The sequence below is a fragment of the Chiloscyllium plagiosum genome, unplaced genomic scaffold (genome assembly GCF_037043375.1).
Source record: "Chiloscyllium plagiosum isolate Xiang-an unplaced genomic scaffold, Cpla_swu_hap1 HiC_scaffold_40, whole genome shotgun sequence".
In the NCBI taxonomy this organism is placed as follows: domain Eukaryota; kingdom Metazoa; phylum Chordata; class Chondrichthyes; order Orectolobiformes; family Hemiscylliidae; genus Chiloscyllium; species Chiloscyllium plagiosum.
In genome coordinates, this window is record NW_028270178.1 from 23,063,527 (window position 1) to 23,088,474 (window position 24,948).

General features: G+C 56.1%; 1 protein-coding gene across 1 annotated transcript in view; it reads right to left on the reverse strand.

Moving 5' to 3' along the window:
* The window catches only part of LOC122547070 (NACHT, LRR and PYD domains-containing protein 3-like), a 223,865-nt gene that overhangs the window by 198,369 nt on the left and 548 nt on the right, over positions 1-24,948 (reverse strand).

A 24,948-nucleotide genomic window follows, 5' to 3' on the forward strand; every position in this document is an offset into this window, starting at 1 on the left:
CACACTGATCACATTGAGGGGATCACACACTGTCTAATCACACTGAGGGGGGGTCACACACTTATCACACTGGGGGGTCACATTGAGGGGGTCACACACTGATCTCACTGAGGCGGGTCACACACTGATCTCACTGAGAGGGGTCACACACTGATCTCACTGAGGGGGGATCACACACTAATCACACTGTGGGGGGTCACACATTGATCTCACTGAGGGGAAGTCACAAACTGATCTCACTGAGGGGGGTCACACACTGATCATACTGGGGGGGTCACACACTGATCACACTGAGGGGGGTCACACACTGATCTCACTGAGGAGGTCACATTGAGGGGGGTTCACACACTGATCTCACTGAGGCGGGTCACACACTGATCTCACTGAGAGGGGTCACACAACGATCTCACTGGGGGGTCACACACTGATCTCACTGAGAGGGGTCACACACTGATCTCACTGAGGGGCCTCACACACTAATCACACTGAGGGGGGGTTACACACTGATCTCACGGAGAGGGGTCACACGCTGATCTCATTGAGAGGGTCACACACTGATCTCACTGAGGGGGTGCACTCACTGATCTCACTGGGGGGTCACACACTGATCACACTGAGGGGACCGTCACACACTGATCTTACTGAGGGGCATCAAACACTGATATCACTGAGGGGGGGGGGGGTCACACACTGATCTCACTGCAGGGGTCACACACTGATGACACTGAGGGGTGGATCACACACTGATCTCACTGAGGGGAAGTCACAAACTGATCTCACTGAGGGGGGTCACACACTGATCATACTGGGGGGGTCACACACTGATCACACTGAGGGGGGTCACACACTGATCTCACTGAGGAGGTCACATTGAGGGGGGTTCACACACTGATCTCACTGAGGCGGGTCACACACTGATCTCACTGAGAGCGGTCACACACTGATCTCACTGGGGGGTCACACACTGATCTCACTGAGAGGGGTCCCACACTGATCTCACTGAGGGGCCTCACACACTAATCACACTGAGGGGGGGGTTACACACTGATCTCAGTGAGGGGCGTCACACACTGATCTCACTGAGAGGGGTCACACGCTGATCTCACTGAGAGGGTCACACACTGATCTCACTGAGTGGGTGCACTCACTGATCTCACTGGGGGGTCACACACTGATCACACTGAGGGGACCGTCACACACTGATCTCACTGCAGGGGTCACACACTGATCACACTGAGGGGGGGGGGTCACACACTGATCTTACTGAGGGGGATCACACACTGATCTCACTGAGGGGGGGGGTCACACACTGATCTCACTGCAGGGGTCACACACTGATCACACTGAGGGGGGGGGGTCACACACTGATCTCACTGAGGGGTCACACAATGATCTTACTGGGGGGTGTCACACACTGATCTCACTGTGGGGGGTCACACGCTGATCTTACTGGGGGGTCACACACTGATCTCACTGAGGGGGGTCACATGCTGATCTCACTGAGGGGGGTCACACGCTGATCACACTGAGGGGGGTCACAAACGCATCACACTGAGGGGGGGTCACACACTGATCTCACTGAGGGGTCACACACTGATCTTACTGGGGGGCGTCACACACTGATCTCACTGTGGGGGGTCACACACTGATCTTACTGGGCGGTCACACACTGATCACACTGAGGGTGGTAACACACTGATCTCACTGAGGGGGGTCAAACGCTGATCTCACTGAGGGGTGGTTACACACTGATCACACTGAGGGGGTCACACACTGAGGGGGTCACACACTGATCTCACTGGGGGGTCAGACACTGATCTTACTGAGGGGGGGGTCACACACTGATGACACTGAGGGGGGTCACACACTGATCACACTGAGAGGGGGTCACACACTGATCACACTGGGGCGGGGGTCACACACTGATCTCACCGAGGGGAGTCACACACTGATCTCACCGTGGGGTGGGGGGTCACACACTGATCTCATTGAGAGGGGTCAAACACTGATCTCACTGAGGGGGGGTCACTCACTGATCACACTGATGGGCGGCTCACATACAGATCTCACTGATTGGGGTCACACACTGATCACACTGAGCGAGGGTCACACACTGATCTCACTGAGATGGGTCAAACACTGATCTCACTGGGGGGGTCACACACTGATCACACTGAGGGGACCGTCACACACTGATCACACTGAGGGGGTCACACACTGTCTGATCACACTGAGGGGGGTCACACACTGATCACACTGGGGGGTCACACTGATCATACTGGGGGTGGGGTCACACACTGATCTCACTGAGAGGGGTCACACACTGATCTCACTGAGACGGGTCACACACTGATCTCACTGAGAGGGGTCAAACACTGCTCTCACTGGGGGGGTCACACACTGATCACACTGAGGGGGTCACACACTGTCTGATCACAATGAGGGGGGTCACACACTGATCACACTGAGGGGGTCACATTGAGGGGGACACACACTGATCTCACTGAGGGGGGATCACACTAATCACACGGGGGGGTCACACACTGATCTCACTGAGGGGGGTCACACACTGATCACACTGAGGGGGGATCACACTAATCACACGGGGGGGTCACACACTGATCTCACTGAGGGGGGTCACACACTGATCACACTGGGGGGGTCACACACTGATCTCACTGAGAGGGGTCACACGCTGATCTCACTGGGGGTCACACACTGATCTCACTGGGGGGGTCACACATTGATCTCACTGAGGGGGGTCACACACTGATCTTACTGGGGGGGTCACACACTGATCTTACTGAGGGGGGTGTCACACACTGATCTCACTGCAGGGGTCACACACTGATCACACTGAGGGGGTGTCACACACTGATCTCACTGAGGGGTCACACACTGATCTTACTGGGGGGCGTCACACACTGATCTCACTGTGGGGGGTCACACGCTGATCTTACTGGGGGGGGTCACACGCTGATCTTACTGGGGGGTCACACACTGATCTCACTGCGGGGGTCACACACTGATCACACTGAGGGGGGGTCACACACTGATCTCACTGATAGGGGTCACACACTGATCTTACTGTGGGGCGTCACACACTGATCTCACTGAGGGGGGTCACACGCTCATCTTACTGGGGGGGTCACAAACTGATCTTACTGGGGGGGTCACACAATGATCTCACTGAGGGTGGTAACACACTGATCTCACTGAAGGGGGGCCACACGATGATCTTACAGGGGGTGTCACACACTAATCTTACTGGGGGGTCACACACTGATCTCACTGAAGGGAGTCACACGATGATCTTACAGGGGGGTCACACGATGATCTTACTGGGAGGGGTCACATGCTGATCTCACTGAGGGCGGATCACACAGTGATCACACTGAGGGGGTCAGACACTGATCTCACTGGGGGGGTCACACACTGTCCTTACTGAGGGGGGTCACACACAGATCTCACTGAGGGGTGGTCACACACAGATCTCACTGAGGGGTGGTCACACACTGATCTCACTGAGTGGGGTCACACACTGATCTTACTGAGGTGAGGTCACACACTGATCACACTGAGGGGGGGTCACACACTGATCTCACTGATAGGGGTCACACACTGATCTTACTGTGGGGCGTCACACACTAATCTCACTGAGAGGGGTCACACGCTGATCTCACTGGGGGTCACACACTGATCTCACTGGGGGGGTCACACATTGATCTCACTGAGGGGGGTCACACACTGATCACACTGGGGGGGGTCACACACTGATCTCACTGAGAGGGGTCACACGCTGATCTCACTGGGGGTCACACACTGATCTCACTGGGGGGGTCACACATTGATCTCACTGAGGGGGGTAACACACTGATCTCACTGAGGGGGGTAACACACTGATCTCACTGAGGGGGGGCACTCACTGATCTCACTGGGGGGGTCACACACTGATCTTACTGGGGGGGTCACACACTGATCTTACTGAGGGGGGTGTCACACACTGATCTCACTGCAGGGGTCACACACTGATCACACTGAGGGGGTGTCACACACTGATCTCACTGAGGGGTCCCACACTGATCTTACTGGGGGGCGTCACACACTGATCTCACTGTGGGGGGTTACACGCTGATCTTACTGGGGGGGGTCACACACTGATCTTACTGGGGGGGTCACACACTGATCTCACTGCGGGGGTCACACACTGATCACACTGGGGGGGTCACACACTGCTCTCACTGAGGGGCCTCACACACTAATCACACTGAGAGGGGGTTACACACTGATCTCACTGAGGGGGTCACACACTGATCTCACTGAGAGGGGTCACACGCTGATCTCACTGAGGGGGGGTCACACGCTGATCTCACTGAGGGCGGATCACACAGTGATCACACTGAGGGGGTCACACACTGATCTCACTGGGGGGTCACACACTGTCCTGACTGGGGCGAGTCACACACTGTTCACACTGAGGGGGGTCACGCACTGATCTTACTGAGGGGGGGTCACACTGATCTCACAGAGGGAGGTCACACACTGATCTCACTGGGTGGGTCACACACTGATCACATTGAGGGAATCACACACTGTCTCATCACACTGAGGGGGGTCACACACTTATCACACTGAGGGGGTCACATTGAGGGGGTCACACACTGATCTCACTGAGGCAGGTCACACACTGATCTCACTGAGAGGGGTCACACACTGATCTCACTGAGGGGGGATCACACACTAATCACACTGTGGGGGGGCACACATTGATCTCACTGAGGGGAAGTCACAAACTGATCTCACTGAGGGGGGTCACACACTGATCATACTGGGGGGGTCACACACTGATCACACTGAGGGGGGGTTACACACTGATCTCACTGAGAGGCGTCACACACTGATCTCACTGAGAGGGGTCACACGCTGATCTCACTGAGAGGGTCACACACTGATCTCACTGAGGGGGTGCACTCACTGATCTCACTGGGGGGTCACACACTGATCACACTGAGGGGACCGTCACACACTGATCTTACTGAGGGGGATCACACACTGATCTCACTGAGGGGGGGGGGTCACACACTGATCTCACTGCAGGGGTCACACACTGATCACACTGAGGGGGGGGTCACACACTGATCTCACTGAGGGGTCACACACTGATCTTACTGGGGGGCGTCACACACTGATCTCACTGTGGGGGGTCACACGCTGATCTTACTGGGGGGTCACACACTGATCTCACTGAGGGGGGTCACATGCTGATCTCACTGAGGGGGGTCACACGCTGATCTCACTGAGGGGGGTCACAAACGCATCACACTGAGGGGGGGTCACACACTGATCACACTGAGGGTGGTAACACACTGATCTCACTGAGGGGGGTCACACGCTGATCTCACTGAGGGGGGTCACACGCTGATCTCACTGAGGGGTGGTTACACACTGATCACACTGAGGGGGTCACACACTGAGGGGGTCACACACTGATCTCACTGGGGGGTCAGACACTGATCTTACTGGGGGGGGTCACACACTGATGACACTGAGGGGGGTCACACACTGATCACACTGAGAGGGGGTCACACACTGATCACACTGGGGGGGGGTCACACACTGATCTCACCGAGGGGAGTCACACACTGAATTCACCGTGGGGTGGGGGGTCACACACTGATCTCACTGATGGGCGGCTCACATACAGATCTCACTGATTGGGGTCACACACTGATCTCACTGAGATGGGTCAAACACTGATCTCACTGGGGTGTCACACACTGATCACACTGAGGGGGTCACACACTGTCTGATCACACTGAGGGGGGTCACACACTGATCACACTGGGGGGTCCCACTGATCATACTGGGGGGGGTCACACACTGATCTCACTGAGACGGGTCACACACTGATCTCACTGGGGGGGTCACACACTGATCTCACTGAGAGGGGTCAAACACTGCTCTCACTGGGGGGGTCACACACTGATCACACTGAGGGGGTCACATTGAGGGGGTCACACACTGATCTCACTGAGGGGGGTCACACACTGATCACACTGAGGGGGGATCACACTAATCACACGGGGGGGTCACATACTGATCTCACTGAGGGGGGTCACACACTGATCACACTGGGGGGGTCACACACTGATCTCACTGAGAGGGGTCACACGCTGATCTCACTGGGGGTCACACACTGATCTCACTGGGGGGGTCACACATTGGTCTCACTGAGTGGGGTAACACACTGATCTCACTGAGGGGGGGCACTCACTGATCTCACTGGGGGGGTCACACACTGATCTTACTGGGGGGGTCACACACTGATCTTACTGAGGGGGGTGTCACACACTGATCTCACTGCAGGGGTCACACACTGATCACACTGAGGGGGTGTCACACACTGATCTCACTGAGGGGTCACACACTGATCTTACTGGGGGGCGTCACACACTGATCTCACTGTGGGGGGTCACACGCTGATCTTACTGGGGGGGGTCACACACTGATCTCACTGGGGGGGTCACACACTGATCTCACTGCGGGGGTCACACACTGATCACACTGAGGGGGGGGTCACACACTGATCTCACTGATAGGGGTCACACACTGATCTTACTGTGGGGCATCACACACTGATCTCACTGAGGGGGGTCACACGCTCATCTTACTGGGGGGGTCACACACTGATCTTACTGGGGGGGGTCACACAATGATCTCACTGAGGGTGGTAACACACTGATCTCACTGAAGGGGGGCCACACGATGATCTTACAGGGGGGTCACACACTAATCTTACTGGGGGGTCACACACTGATCTCACTGAAGGGAGTCACACGATGATCTTACGGGGGGGTCACACGATGATCTTACTGGGAGGGGTCACATGCTGATCTCACTGAGGGCGGATCACACAGTGATCACACTGAGGGGGTCAGACACTGATCTCACTGAGGGGGTCACACACTGTCCTTACTGAGGCGAGTCACACACTGTTCACACTGAGGAGGGGGTCACACACTGATCTTACTGAGGGGTGGTCACACACTGATCTCACTGAGGGGGGTCACACACTGATCTTACTGAGGGGGGTCACACACAGATCTCACTGAGGGGTGGTCACACACAGATCTCACTGAGGGGTGGTCACACACTGATCTCACTGAGTGGGGTCACACACTGATCACACTGAGGGGGGTCACACACTGATCTTACTGAGGTGAGGTCACACACTGATCACACTGAGGGGGGGTCACACACTGATCTTACTGAGGGGGGGTCACACACTGATCTTACTGAGGGGGGGTCACACACTGATCACACTGACGGGGTGACACACTGATCACACTGGGGGGGTCACACACTGCTCTCACTGAGGGGCCTCACACACTAATCACACTGAGATGGGGTTACACACTAATCTCACTGAGGAGGGTCACACACTGATCTCACTGAGAGGGGTCACACGCTGATCTCACTGAGGGGGGGTCACACGCTGATCTCACTGAGGGCGGATCACACAGTGATCACACTGAGGGGGTCACACACTGATCTCACTGGGGGGGTCACACACTGTCCTTACTGAGGCGAGTCACACACTGTTCACACTGAGGGGGGTCACACACTGATCTTACTGAGGGGGGTTCACACTGATCTCACAGAGGGAGGTCACACACTGATCTCACTGGGTGGGTCACACACTGATCACATTGAGGGGATCACACACTGTCTAATCACACTGAGGGGGGTCACACACTTATCACACTGGGGGGTCACATTGAGGGGGTCACACACTGATCTCACTGAGGCGGGTCACACACTGATCTCACTGAGAGGGGTCACACACTGATCTCACTGAGGGGGGATCACACACTAATCACACTGTGGGGGGTCACACATTGATCTCATTGAGGGGAAGTCACAAACTGATCTCACTGAGGGGGGTCACACACTGATCATACTGGGGGGGTCACACACTGATCACACTGAGGGGACCGTCACACACTGGTCTTACTGAGGGGGATCACACACTGATCTCACTGAGGGGGGGGGGTCACACACTGATCTCACTGCAGGGGTCACACACTGATCACACTGAGGGGGGGGTCACACACTGATCTCACTGAGGGGTCACACAATGATCTTACTGGGGGGCGTCACACACTGATCTCACTGTGGGGGGTCACACGCTGATCTTACTGGGGGGTCACACACTGATCTCACTGAGGAGGTCACATTGAGGGGGGTTCACACACTGATCTCACTGAGGCGGGTCACACACTGATCTCACTGAGAGGGGTCACACACTGATCTCACTGGGGGGTCACACACTGATCTCACTGAGAGGGGTCACACACTGATCTCACTGAGGGGCCTCACACACTAATCACACTGAGGGGGGGTTACACACTGATCTCACTGAGAGGGGTCACACGCTGATCTCACTGAGAGGGTCACACACTGATCTCACTGAGGGGGTGCACTCACTGATCTCACTGGGGGGTCACACACTGATCACACTGAGGGGACCGTCACACACTGATCTTACTGAGGGGGATCAAACACTGATCTCACTGAGGGGGGGGGGGTCACACACTGATCTCACTGCAGGGGTCACACACTGATCACACTGAGGGGAGGGTCACACACTGATCTCACTGAGGGGAAGTCACAAACTGATCTCACTGAGGGGGGTCACACACTGATCATTCTGGGGGGGTCACACACTGATCACACTGAGGGGGGTCACACACTGATCTCACTGAGGAGGTCACATTGAGGGGGGTTCACACACTGATCTCACTGAGGCGGGTCACACACTGATCTCACTGAGAGCGGTCACACACTGATCACACTGGGGGGTCACACACTGATCTCTCTGAGAGGGGTCACACACTGATCTCGCTGAGAGGCCTCACACACTAATCACACTGAGGGGTGGTTACACACTGATCTCACTGAGGGGCGTCACACACTGATCTCACTGAGAGGGGTCACACGCTGATCTCACTGAGAGGGTCACACTCTGATCTCACTGAGGGGGTGCACTCACTGATCTCACTGGGGGGTCACACACTGATCACACTGAGGGGACCGTCACACACTGATCTTACTGAGGGGGATCACACACTGATCTCACTGAGGGGGGGGGGTCACACACTGATCTCACTGCAGGGGTCACACACTGATCACACTGAGGGGGAGGTCACACACTGATCTCACTGAGGGGTCACACAATGATCTTACTGGGGGGCGTCACACACTGATCTCACTGTGGGGGGTCACACGCTGATCTTACTGGGGGGTCACACACTGATCTCACTGAGGGGGGTCACATGCTGATCTCACTGAGGGGGGTCACACGCTGATCACACTGAGGGGGGTCACAAACGCATCACACTGAGGGGGGGGTCACACACTGATCTCACTGAGGGGTCACACACTGATCTTACTGGGGGGCATCACACACTGATCTCACTGTGGGGGGTCACACACTGATCTTACTGGGGGGTCACACACTGATCACACTGAGGGTGGTAACACACTGATCTCACTGAGTGGGGTCACACGCTGATCTCACTGAGGGGTGGTTACACACTGATCACACTGAGGGGGTCACACACTGAGGGGGTCACACACTGATCTCACTGGGGGTTCAGACACTGATCTTACTGAGGGGGGGGTCACACACTGATGACACTGAGGGGGGTCACACACTGATCACACTGAGAGGGGGTCACACACTGATCACACTGGGGGGGGGTCACACACTGATCTCACCGAGGGGAGTCACACACTGATCTCACCGTGGGGTGGGGGGTCACACACTGATCTCACTGAGAGGGGTCAAACACTGATCTCACTGAGGGGGGGTCACTCACTGATCACACTGATGGCCGGCTCACATACAGATCTCACTGATTGGGGTCACACACTGATCACACTGAGCGAGGGTCACACACTGATCTCACTGAGATGGGTCAAACACTGATCTCACTGGGGGGGTCACACACTGATCACACTGAGGGGGTCACACACTGTCTGATCACACTGAGGGGGGTCACACACTGATCACACTGGGGGGTCACACTGATCATACTGGGGGGGGGTCACACACTGATCTCACTGAGAGGGGTCACACACTGATCTCACTGAGACGGGTCACACACTGATCTCACTGAGAGGGGTCACACACTGATCTCACTGAGAGGGGTCAAACACTGCTCTCACTGGGGGGGTCACACACTGATCACACTGAGGGGGTCACACACTGTCTGATCACACTGAGGGGGGGTCACACACTGATCACACTGAGGGGGTCACATTGAGGGGGTCACACACTGATCTCACTGAGGGGGGTCACACACTGATCACACTGAGGGGGGATCACACTAATCACACGGGGGGGTCACACACTGATCTCACTGAGGGGGTCACACACTGATCACACTGGAGGGGTCACACACTGATCTCACTGAGAGGGGTCACACGCTGATCTCACTGAGGGGTCACACACTGATCTCACTGGGGGGGTCACACATTGATCTCACTGAGGGGGGTCACACACTGATCTTACTGGGGGGGTCACACACTGATCTTACTGAGGGGGGTGTCACACACTGATCTCACTGCAGGGGTCACACACTGATCACACTGAGGGGGTGTCACACACTGATCTCACTGAGGGGTCACACACTGATCTTACTGGGGGGCGTCACACACTGATCTCACTGTGGGGGGTCACACGCTGATCTTACTGGGGGGGTCACACACTGATCTTACTGGGGGGGTCACACACTGATCTCACTGCGGGGGTCACACACTGATCACACTGAGGGGGGGTCACACACTGATCTCACTGATAGGGGTCACACACTGATCTTACTGTGGGGCGTCACACACTGATCTCACTGAGGGGGGTCACACGCTCATCTTACTGGGGGGGTCACACACTGATCTTACTGGGGGGAGTCACACAATGATCTCACTGAGGGTGGTAACACACTGATCTCACTGAAGGGGGGCCACACGATGATCTTACAGGGGGGGTCACACACTAATCTTACTGGGGGGGTCACACACTGATCTCACTGAAGGGAGTCACACGATGATCTTACGGCGGGGGTCACACGATGATCTTACTGGGAGGGGTCACATGCTGATCTCACTGAGGGCGGATCACACAGTGATCACACTGAGGGGGTCAGACACTGATCTCACTGGGGGGGTCACACACTGTCCTTACTGAGGGGGGTCACACACAGATCTCACTGAGGGGTGGTCACACACAGATCTCACTGAGGGGTGGTCACACACTGATCTCACTGAGTGGGGTCACACACTGATCTTACTGAGGTGAGGTCACACACTGATCACACTGGGGGGGCGTCATACACTGATCTCACTGAGAGGGGTCACACGCTGATCTCACTGGGGGTCACACACTGATCTCACTGGGGGGGTCACACATTGATCTCACTGAGGGGGGTCACACACTGATCACACTGGGGGGGGTCACACACTGATCTCACTGAGAGGAGTCACACGCTGATCTCACTGGGGGTCACACACTGATCTCACTGGGGGGGTCACACATTGATCTCACTGAGGGGGGTAACACACTGATCTCACTGAGGGGGGTAACACACTGATCTCACTGAGGGGGGGCACTCACTGATCTCACTGGGGGGGTCACACACTGATCTTACTGGGGGGGTCACACACTGATCTTACTGAGGGGGGTGTCACACACTGATCTCACTGCAGGGGTCACACACTGATCACACTGAGGGGGTGTCACACACTAATCTCACTGAGGGGTCCCACACTGATCTCACTGCGGGGGTCACACACTGATCACACTGGGGGGGTCACACACTGCTCTCACTGAGGGGCCTCACACACTAATCACACTGAGAGGGGGTTACACACTGATCTCACTGAGGGGGGTCACACACTGATCTCACTGAGAGGGGTCACACGCTGATCTCACTGAGGGGGGGGTCACACGCTGATCTCACTGAGGGCGGATCACACAGTGATCACACTGAGGGAGGTCACACACTGATCTCACTGGGTGGGTCACACACTGATCACATTGAGGGGATCACACACTGTTCACACTGAGGGGGGTCACACACTGATCTTACTGAGGGGGGTCACACTGATCTCACAGAGGGAGGTCACACACTGATCTCACTGGGTGGGTCACACACTGATCACATTGAGGGGATCACACACTGTCTGATCACACTGAGGGGGGTCACACACTTATCACACTGAGGGGGTCACATTGAAGGGGTCACACACTGATCTCACTGAGGCGGGTCACACACTGATCTCACTGAGAGGGGTCACACACTGATCTCACTGAGGGGGGATCACACACTAATCACACTGTGGGGGGTCACACATTGATCTCACTGAGGGGGGTCACACACTGATCATACTGGGGGGGTCACACACTGATCACACTGAGGGGGATCACACACTGATCTCACTGAGGGGGTCACATTGAGGGGGGTCACACACTGATCTCACTGATAGGGGTCACACACTGATCTCACTGAGAGGGGTCAAACACTGCTCTCACTGGGGGGGTCACACACTGATCACACTGAGGGGGTCACACACTGTCTGATCACACTGAGGGGGGGTCACACACTGATCACACTGAGGGGGTCACATTGAGCGGGTCACACACTGATCTCACTGAGGGGGGTCACACACTGATCACACTGAGGGGGGATCCAACTAATCAAACGGGGGGGTCACACACTGATCTCACTGAGGGGGGTCACACACTGATCACACTGGGGGGGTCACACACTGATCTCACTGAGAGGGGTCACACGCTGATCTCACTGGGGGTCACACACTGATCTCACTGGGGGTGTCACACATTGATCTCACTGAGGGGTTAACACACTGATCACACTGAGGGGGGCACTCACTGATCTCACTGGGGGGGTCACACACTGATCTCACTGGGGGGGTCACACACTGATCTTACTGAGGGGGGTGTCACACACTGATCTCACTGCAGGGGTCACACACTGATCACACTAAGGGGGTGTCACACACTGATCTCACTGAGGGGTCACACACTGATCTTACTGGGGGGCGTCACACACTGATCTCACTGTGGGGGGTCACACGCTGATCTTACTGGGGGGGGTCACACACTGATCTTACTGGGGGGGTCACACACTGATCTCACTGCGGGGGTCACACACTGATCACACTGAGGGGGGGTCACACACTGATCTCACTGATAGGGGTCACACACTGATCTTACTGTGGGGCGTCACACACTGATCTCACTGAGGGGGGTCACACGCTCATCTTACTGGGGGGGTCACACACTGATCTTACTGGGGGTGGTAACACACTGATCTCACTGAAGGGGGGCCACACGATGATCTTACAGGGGGGTCACACACTAATCTTACTGGGGGGTCACACACTGATCTCACTGAAGGGAGTCACACGATAATCTTACCGAGGGGTCACACGATGATCTTACTGGGAGGGGTCACATGCTGATCTCACTGAGGGCGGATCACACAGTGATCACACTGAGGGGGTCAGACACTGATCTCACTGGGGGGGTCACACACTGTCCTTACTGAGGCGAGTCACACACTGTTCACACTGAGGAGGGGGTCACACACTGATCTTACTGAGGGGTGGTCACACACTGATCTCACTGAGGGGGGTCACACACTGATCTTACTGAGGGGGGTCACACACAGATCTCACTGAGGGGTGGTCACACACAGATCTCACTGAGGGGTGGTCACACACTGATCTCACTGAGTGGGGTCACACACTGATCACACTGAGGGGGGTCACACACTGATCACACTGAGGTGAGGTCACACACTGATCTCACTGAGTGGGGTCACACACTGATCACACTGAGGGGGGTCACACACTGATCACACTGAGGTGAGGTCACACACTGATCACACTGAGGGGGGGTCACACACTGATCTTACTGAGGGGGGGTCACACACTGATCACACTGAGGGGGGTCACACACTGATCACACTGAGAGGGGTCACACGCTGATCTCACTGAGGGGGATCACACGCTGATCTCACTGAGGGCGGATCACACAGTGATCACACTGAGGGGGTCACACACTGATCTCACTGGGGGGTCACACACTGTCCTTACTGAGGCGAGTCACACACTGTTCACACTGAGGGGGGTCACACACTGATCTTACTGTGGGGGGGTCACACTGATCTCACAGAGGGAGGTCACACACTGATCTCACTGGGTGAGTCACACACTGATCACATTGAGGGGATCACACACTGTCTGATCACGCTGAGGGGGGTCACACACTTATCACACTGAGGGGGTCACATTGAGGGGGTCACACACTGATCTCACTGAGGCGGGTCACACACTGATCTCACTGAGAGGGGTCACACACTGATCTCACTGAGGGAGGATCACACACTAATCACACTGTGGGGGGTCACACATTGATCTCACTGAGGGGAAGTCACAAACTGATCTCACTGAGGGGGGTCACACACTGATCATACTGGGGGGGTCACACACTGATCACACTGAGTGGGGTCACACACTGATCTCACTGAGGGGGTCACATTGGGGGGGGGTCACACACTGATCTCACTGAGGCGGGTCACACACTGATCTCACTGAGAGGGGTCACACACTGATCTCACTGGGGGGTCACACACTGATCTCACTGAGAGGGGTCACACACTGATCTCACTGAGGGGCCTCACACACTAATCACACTGAGGGGGGGTTACACACTGATCTCACTGAGAGGGGTCACACACTGATCTCACTGAGAGGGGTCACACACTGATCTCACTGAGAGGGTCACACACTGATCTCACTGAGGGGGTGCACTCACTGATCTCACTGGGGGGTCACACACTGATCACACTGAGGGGACCGTCACACACTGATCTTACTGAGGGGGATCACACACTGATCTCACTGAGGGGGGGGGGGGTCACACACTGATCTCACTGAGGGGGGGGGTGCACTCACTGATCTCACTGCAGGGGTCACACACTGATCACACTGAGGGGGGGGTCACACACTGATCTCACTAAGGGGTCACACACTGATCTTACTGGGGGGCGTCACACACTGATCTCACTGTGGGGGGTCACACGCTGATCTTACTGGGGGGTCACACACTGATCTCACTGAGGGGGGTCACATGCTGATCTCACTGAGGGGGGTCACACGCTGATCTCACTGAGGGGGGTCACAAACGCATCACACTGAGGGGGGGTCACACACTGATCACACTGAGGGTGGTAACACACTGATCTCACTGAGGGGGGTCACACGCTGATCTCACTGAGGGGTGGTTACACACTGATCACACTGAGGGGGTCACACACTGAGGGGGTCACACACTGATCTCACTGGGGGGTCAGACACTGATCTTACTGAGGGGGGGGTCACACACTGATGACACTGAGGGGGGTCACACACTGATCACACTGAGAGGGGGTCACACACTGATCACACTGGGGGGGGGGGTCACACACTGATCTCACCGAGGGGAGTCACACACTGATCTCACCGTGGGGTGAGGGGTCACACACTGATCTCACTGAGAGGGGTCAAACACTGATCTCACTGAGGGGGGGTCACTCGCTGATCACACTGATGGGCGGCTCACATACAGATCTCACTGATTGGGGTCACACACTGATCACACTGAGCGAGGGTCACACACTGATCTCACTGAGATGGGTCAAACACTGATCTCACTGGGGGGGTCACACACTGATCACACTGAGGGGGTCACACACTGTCTGATCACACTGAGAGGGGTCACACACTGATCTCACTGAGACGGATCACACACTGATCTCACTGGGGGGGTCACACACTGATCTCACTGAGAGGGGTCACACACAGATCTCACTGAGAGGGGTCAAACACTGCTCTCACTGGGGGGGTCACACACTGATCACACTGAGGGGGTCACACACTGTCTGATCACACTGAGGGGGGGTCACACACTGATCACACTGAGGGGGTCAAATTGAGGGGGTCACACACTGATCTCACTGAGGCGGGTCACACACTGATCTCACTGAAAGGGGTCACACACTGATCTCACTGAGGGGGGATCATACACTAATCACACTGAGGGGGGTCACACACTGATCGGGGTCACACACTGATCACACTGAGGGGGGTCACAAACTGATCTCACTGAGGGGTGTCACACACTGATCACACTGAGGGAGGTCACACACTGATCTCACTGAGAGGGGTCACACGCTGATCTCACTGGGGGGGGCACTCACTGATCTCACTGGGGGGTTCACACACTGATCTTACTGGGCGGGTCACACACTGATCTTACTGAGGGGGGTGTCACACACTGATCTCACTGCAGGGGTCACACACTGATCACACTGAGGGGGTGTCACACACTGATCTCACTGAGGGGTCCCACACTGATCTTACTGGGGGGCGTCACACACTGATCTCACTGTGGGGGGTCACACGCTGATCTTACTGGGGGGGGGGTCGCACACTGATCTTACTGGGGGGGTCACACACTGATCTCACTGCGGGGGTCACACACTGATCACATTGGGGGGGTCACACACTGCTCTCACTGAGGGGCCTCACACACTAATCACACTGAGAGGGGGTTACACACTGATCTGACTGAGTGGGGTCACACACTGATCTCACTGAGAGGGGTCACACACTGATCTCACTGAGAGGGGTCACACGCTGATCTCACTGAGGGGGGGTCACACACTGATCTCACTGAGGGGGGGTCACACACTGATCTCACTGGGGGGTCACACACTGTCCTTACTGAGGCGAGTCACACACTGTTCACACTGAGGGGGGTCACACACTGATCTTACTGAGGGGGGGTCACACTGATCTCACAGAGGGAGGTCACACACTGATCTCACTGGGTGGGTCACACACTGATCACATTGAGGGGATCACACACTGTCTGATCACACTGAGGGGGGTCACACACTTATCACACTGAGGGGGTCACATTGAGGGGGTCACACACTGATCTCACTGAGGGGGGATCACACACTAATCCCACTGTGGGGGGTCACACATTGATCTCACTGAGGGGAAGTCACAAACTGATCTCACTGAGGGGGGTCACACACTGATCATACTGGGGGGGTCACACACTGATCACACTGAGGGGGGTCACACACTGATCTCACTGAGAGGGGTCAAACACTGCTCTCACTGGGGGGGTCACACACTGATCACACTGAGGGGGTCACACACTGTCTGATCACACTGAGGGGGGGTCACACACTGATCACACTGAGGGGGTCACATTGAGGGGGTCACACACTGATCTCACTGAGGGGGGTCACACACTGATCACACTGAGGGGGGATCCAACTAATCACACGGGGGGGTCACACACTGATCTCACTGAGGGGGGTCACACACTGATCACACTGGGGGGGTCACATACTGATCACACTGAGAGGGGTCACACGCTGATCTCACTGGGGGTCACACGCTGATCTCACTGGGGGGGTCATACATTGGTCTCACTGAGGGGGGTAACACACTGATCTCACTGAGGGGGGGCACTCACTGATCTCACTGGGGGGGTCACACACTGATCTTACTGGGGGGGTCACACACTGATCTTACTGAGGGGGGTGTCACACACTGGATCTCACTGCAGGGGTCACACACTGATCACACTGAGGGGGTGTCACACACTGATCTCACTGAGGGGTCACACACTGATCTTACTGGGGGGCGTCATACACTGATCTCACTGTGGGGGGTCACACGCTGATCTTACTGGGGGGGTCACACACTGATCTTACTGGGGGGTCACACACTGATCTCACTGCGGGGGTCACACACTGATCACACGGAGGGGGGGTCACACACTGATCTCACTGATAGGGGTCACACACTGATCTCACTGAGAGGGGTCAAACACTGCTCTCACTGGGGGGGTCACACACTGATCACACTGAGGGGGTCACACACTGTCTGATCACACTGAGGGGGGGTCACACACTGATCACACTGAGGGGGTCACATTGAGGGGGTCACACACTGATCTCACTGAGGGGGGTCACACACTGATCACACTGAGGGGGGATCCAACTAATCACACGGGGGGGTCACACACTGATCTCACTGAGGGGGGTCACACACTGATCACACTGGGGGGGTCACATACTGATCACACTGAGAGGGGTCACACGCTGATCTCACTGGGGGTCACACGCTGATCTCACTGGGGGGGTCATACATTGGTCTCACTGAGGGGGGTAACACACTGATCTCACTGAGGGGGGGCACTCACTGATCTCACTGGGGGGGTCACACACTGATCTTACTGGGGGGGTCACACACTGATCTTACTGAGGGGGGTGTCACACACTGGATCTCACTGCAGGGGTCACACACTGATCACACTGAGGGGGTGTCACACACTGATCTCACTGAGGGGTCACACACTGATCTTACTGGGGGGCGTCATACACTGATCTCACTGTGGGGGGTCACACGCTGATCTTACTGGGGGGGTCACACACTGATCTTACTGGGGGGTCACACACTGATCTCACTGCGGGGGTCACACACTGATCACACGGAGGGGGGGTCACACACTGATCTCACTGATAGGGGTCACACACTGATCTTACTGTGGGGCGTCACGCACTGATCACACTGAGGGGGGTCACACGCTCATCTTACAGGGGGGGTCACATACTGATCTTACTGGGGGTGGTAACACACTGATCTCACTGAAGGGGGCCACACGATGATCTTACAGGGGGGTCACACACTGATCTCACTGAAGGGAGTCACACGATGATCTTACGGGGGGGTCACACGATGATCTTACTGGGAGGGGTCACATGCTGATCTCACTGAGGGCGGATCACACAGTGATCACACTGAGGGGGTCAGACACTGATCTCACTGGGGGGGTCACACACTGTCCTTACTGAGGCGAGTCACACACTGTTCACACTGAGGAGGGGGTCACACACTGATCTTACTGAGGGGTGGTCACACACTGATCTCACTGAGGGGGGTCACACACTGATCTTACTGAGGGGGGTCACACACAGATCTCACTGAGGGGTGGTCACACACAGATCTCACTGAGGGGTGGTCACACACTGATCTCACTGAGTGGGGTCACACACTGATCTCACTGAGGGGGGTCACACACTGATCACACTGAGGTGAGGTCACACACTGATCACACTGAGGGGGGGTCACACACTGATCTTACTGAGGGGAGGTCACACACTGATCACACTGAGGGGGGTCACACACTGATCACACTGGGGGGGTCACATACTGCTCTCACTGAGGGGCCTCACACACTAATCACACTGAGAGGGGGTTACACACTGATCTCACTGAGGGGGGTCACACACTGATCTCACTGAGAGGGGTCACACGCTGATCTCACTGAGGGGGATCACACGCTGATCTCACTGAGGGCGGATCACACAGTGATCACACTGAGGGGGTCACACACTGATCTCACTGGGGTGTCACACACTGTCCTTACTGAGGCGAGTCACACACTGTTCACACTGAGGGGGGTCACACACTGATCTCACTGGGTGAGTCACACACTGATCACATTGAGGGGATCACACACTGTCTGATCACGCTGAGGGGGGTCACACACTTATCACACTGAGGGGGTCACATTGAGGGGGTCACACACTGATCTCATTGAGGCCGGTCACACACTGATCTCACTGAGAGGGGTCACACACTGATCTCACTGAGGGGGGATCACACACTAATCACACTGTGGGGGGTCACACATTGATCTCACTGAGGGGAAGTCACAAACTGATCTCACTGAGGGGGGTCACACACTGATCATACTGGGGGGGTCACACACTGATCACACTGAGTGGGGTCACACACTGATCTCACTGAGGGGGTCACATTGGGGGGGGTCACACACTGATCTCACTGAGGCGGGTCACACACTGATCTCACTGAGAGGGGTCACACACTGATCTCACTGGGGGGTCACACACTGATCTCACTGAGAGGGGTCACACACTGATCTCACTGAGGGGCCTCACATACTAATCACACTGAGGGGGGGTGACACACTGATCTCACTGAGGGGCGTCACACACTGATCTCACTGAGAGGGGTCACACACTGATCTCACTGAGAGGGTCACACACTGATCTCACTGAGGGGGTGCACTCACTGATCTCACTGGGGGGTCACACACTGATCACACTGAGGGGACCGTCACACACTGATCTTACTGAGGGGGATCACACACTGATCTCACTGAGGGGGGGGGGGGTCATACACTGATCTCACTGGAGGGGTCACACACTGATCACACTGAGGGGGGGGTCACACACTGATCTCACTGAGGGGTCACACACTGATCTTACTGGGGGGCGTCACACACTGATCTCACTGTGGGGGGTCACACGCTGATCTTACTGGGGGGTCACACACTGATCTCACTGAGGGGGGTCACATGCTGATCTCACTGAGGGGGGTCACACGCTGATCTCACTGAGGGGGGTCACAAACGCATCACACTGAGGGGGGGTCACACACTGATCACACTGAGGGTGGTAACACACTGATCTCACTGAGGGGGGTCACACGCTGATCTCACTGAGGGGTGGTTACACACTGATCACACTGAGGGGGTCACACACTGAGGGGGTCACACACTGATCTCACTGGGGGGTCAGACACTGATCTTACTGAGGGGGGGGTCACACACTGATGACACTGAGGGGGGTCACACACTGATCACACTGAGAGGGGGTCACACACTGATCACACTGGGGGGGGGGGGGGTCACACACTGATCTCACCGAGGGGAGTCACACACTGATCTCACCGTGGGGTGGGGGGTCACACACTGATCTCACTGAGAGGGGTCAAACACTGATCTCACTGAGGGGAGGTCACTCACTGATCACACTGATGGGCGGCTCACATACAGATCTCACTGATTGGGGTCACACACTGATCACACTGAGCGAGGGTCACACACTGATCTCACTGAGATGGGTCAAACACTGATCTCACTGGGGGGGTCACACACTGATCACACTGAGGGGGTCACACACTGATCACACTGGGGGGTCACACTGATCATACTGGGGGGGGGGTCACAAACTGATCTCACTGAGAGGGGTCACACACTGATCTCACTGAGACGGATCACACACTGATCTCACTGGGGGGGTCACACACTGATCTCACTGAGAGGGGTCACACACTGATCTCACTGAGAGGGGTCAAACACTGCTCTCACTGGGGGGTCACACACTGATCACACTGAGGGGGTCACACACTGTCTGATCACACTGAGGGCGGGTCACACACTGATCACACTGAGGGGGTCACATTGAGGGGGTCACACACTGATCTCACTGAGGCGGGTCACACACTGATCACACTGAGGGGGGTCACACACTGATCGGGGTCACATACTGATCACACTGAGGGGGGTCACAAACTGATCTCACTGAGGGGTGTCACACACTGATCACACTGAGGGAGGTCACACACTGATCTTACTGAGGGGGGGATCACACACTGATCTTACTGAGGGGGGGTCACACACTGATCACACTGAGGGGGGTCACACACTGATCACACTGAGGGGGGCCACACACTGATCTTACTGAGGTGAGGTCACACAAATCACACGGGGGTGGTCACACACTGATCTCACTGAGGGGGGGGTTACGCACTGTTCTCACTGAGGGGACACACACACTGATCTCACTGAGAGGGGTCACACGCTGATCTCACTGGGGATCACACACTGATCTCACTGGGGGGGTCACACATTGATCTCACTGAGGGGGGTAACACACTGATCTCACTGAGGGGGGTCACACACTGATCTCACTGAGGGGGGGTCACACGCTGATCACACTGAGGGGGGGTCACACACTGATCTCACTGAGAGGGGTCAAACACTAATCACACTGAGGGGGGGTTACACACTGATCTCACTGAGGGGGGTCACACACTGATCTCACTGAGAGGGGTCACACGTTGATCTTACTGGTGGGGTCACACACTGATCTCACTGAGGGGGGTCACATGGTGATCTCACTGAGGGGGGTCACACGCTGATCTCACTGAGGGGGGTCACACGCTGATCTCACTGAGGGGGGTCACACGCTGATCTCACTGAGGGGGGTCACAAGCTGATCACACTGAGGGTGGTAACACACTGATCTCACTGAGGGGGGTCACACACTGATCACACTGAGGGAGGGTCACACACTGATCACACTGAGGGAGGGTCACACACTGATCTTACTGAGAGGGGTCAAACACTGATCTCACTGGGGGGGTCACACATTGATCACACTGAGGGGGTCACACACTGTCTGATCACACTGAGGGGGGTCACACACTGAATCACACTGAGAGGGTCACATTGAGGGGGTCACACACTGATCTCACTGAGGCGGGTCACACACTGATCTCACTGAGAGGGGTCACACACAGATCTCACTGGGGGGGTCACACACTGATCTCACTGAGAGGGGTCACACACTGATCTCACTGAGGGGGGATCACACACTGATCACACTGTGGGGGGTCACACATTGATCTCACTGAGGGGGAGTTACAAACTGATCTCACTAAGGGGGGTCACACACTGATCTCACTGGGGGGGTCACACACTGATCACACTGGGGGGGTCACACACTGATCACACTGGGGGGGTCACACACTGATCACACTGGGGGGGGTCACACACTGATCACACTGGGGGGGTCACACACTGATCTCACTGAGGGGGTCACATTGAGGGGGTCACACACTGATCTCACTGAGGCGGGTCACATTGAGGGGGTCACACACTGATCTCACTGAGGCGGGTCACACACTGATCTCACTGGGGGGTCACACACTGATCACACTGGGGGGGTCACACACTGATCACACTGGGGGGGTCACACACTGATCTCACTGAGAGGGGTCACACACTGATCTCACTGAGGGGGGATCACACACTAATCACACTGTGGGGGGTCACACATTGATCTCACTGAGGGGGAGTCACAAACTGATCTCACTCAGGGGGGTCACACACTGGTCACACTGGGGGGGTCACACACTGATCTCACTGAGGTGGAGTCACAAACTGATCTCACTGAGGGGGGTCACACGCTGATCACACTGAGGGGGGGGTCACACACTGATCTCACTGAGAGGGGTCAAACACTAATCACACTGAGGGGGGGTTACACACTGATCTCACTGAGGGGGGTCACACACTGATCTCACTGAGGGGGGTCACACGCTGATCTTACTGGTGGGGTCACACACTGATCTCACTGAGGGGGGTGACATGCTGATCTCACTGAGGGGGGTCACACGCTGATCTCACTGAGGGGGGTCACACGCTGATCACACTGAGGGGGGTCACACGCTGATCACACTGAGGGTGGTAACACACTGATCTCACTGCGGGGGGTCACACACTGATCACACTGAGGGAGGGTCACACACTGATCTTACTGAGAGGGGTCAAACACTGATCTCACTGGGGGGGGTCACACAATGATCACACTGAGGGGGTCACACACTGTCTGATCACACTGAGGGGGGTCACACACTGATCACACTGAGAGGGTCACATTGAGGGGGTCACACACTGATCTCACTGGGGGGGTCACACACTGATCTCACTGAGAGGGGTCACACACTGATCTCACTGAGGGGGGATCACACACTAATCACACTGTGGGGGGTCACACACTGATCTCACTGAGGGGGAGTCACAAACTGATCTCACTAAGGGGGGTCACACACTGATCTCACTGGGGGGGTCACACACTGATCACACTGGGGGGGTCACACACTGATCACACTGGGGGGGGTCACACACTGATCACACTGAGGGGGGTCACACACTGATCACACTGAGGGGGTCACATTGAGGGGGTCACACACTGATCTCACTGAGGCGGGTCACACACTGATCTCACTGAGGGGGGTCACACACTGATCACACTGGGGGGGGTCACACACTGATCACACTGGGGGGGTCACACACTGATCTCACTGAGGGGGTCACTTTGAGGGGGTCACACACTGATCTCACTGAGGCGGGTCACACACTGATCTCACTGAGGGGGGTCACACACTGATCACACTGGGGGGGGTCACACATTGATCTCACTGAGAGGGGTCACACACTGATCTCACTGAGGGGGGATCACACGCTGATCTCACTGAGGGGGGTCACACACTGATCTTACTGAGGGGGGTCACACTGATCTCACTGAGGGGGGTCACATGCTGATTTCACTGAGGGGGGTCACACGCTGATCTCACTGAGGGGGGTCACACGCTGATCTCACTGAGGGGTTGTCACACACTGATCACACTGGGGGGTCACACACTGATCTTACTGAGGGTAGGGTCACACACTGATCACACTGAGGGGGGTCACACACTGATCATACTGGTGGGGGGGTCACACACTGATCTCACTGAGGGGGGTCACACACTGATCTCACTGGGGGGTCACACACTGATCTTACTGAGGGGGGTCACACACTGATCATACTGGTGGGGGGGTCACACACTGATCATACTGGTGGGGGGTCACACACTGATCATACTGGTGGGGGGGTCACACACTGATCTCACTGAGGGGGGTCACACACTGATCTCACTGAGGGGGGTCACACACTGATCATACTGGTGGGGGGGTCACACACTGATCTCACTGAGGGGGGTCACACACTGATCTCACTGAGGGGGGTCACACACTGATCTCACCGAGGGGTGGGGGGTCACACACTGATCTCACTGAGGGGGGGGTATAAACTGTCGGATGTTTATAATTTGGCTCCAAAGCCGCACCCGGACCTCCTTTAGCAGTTCTTGCGTTAAGTA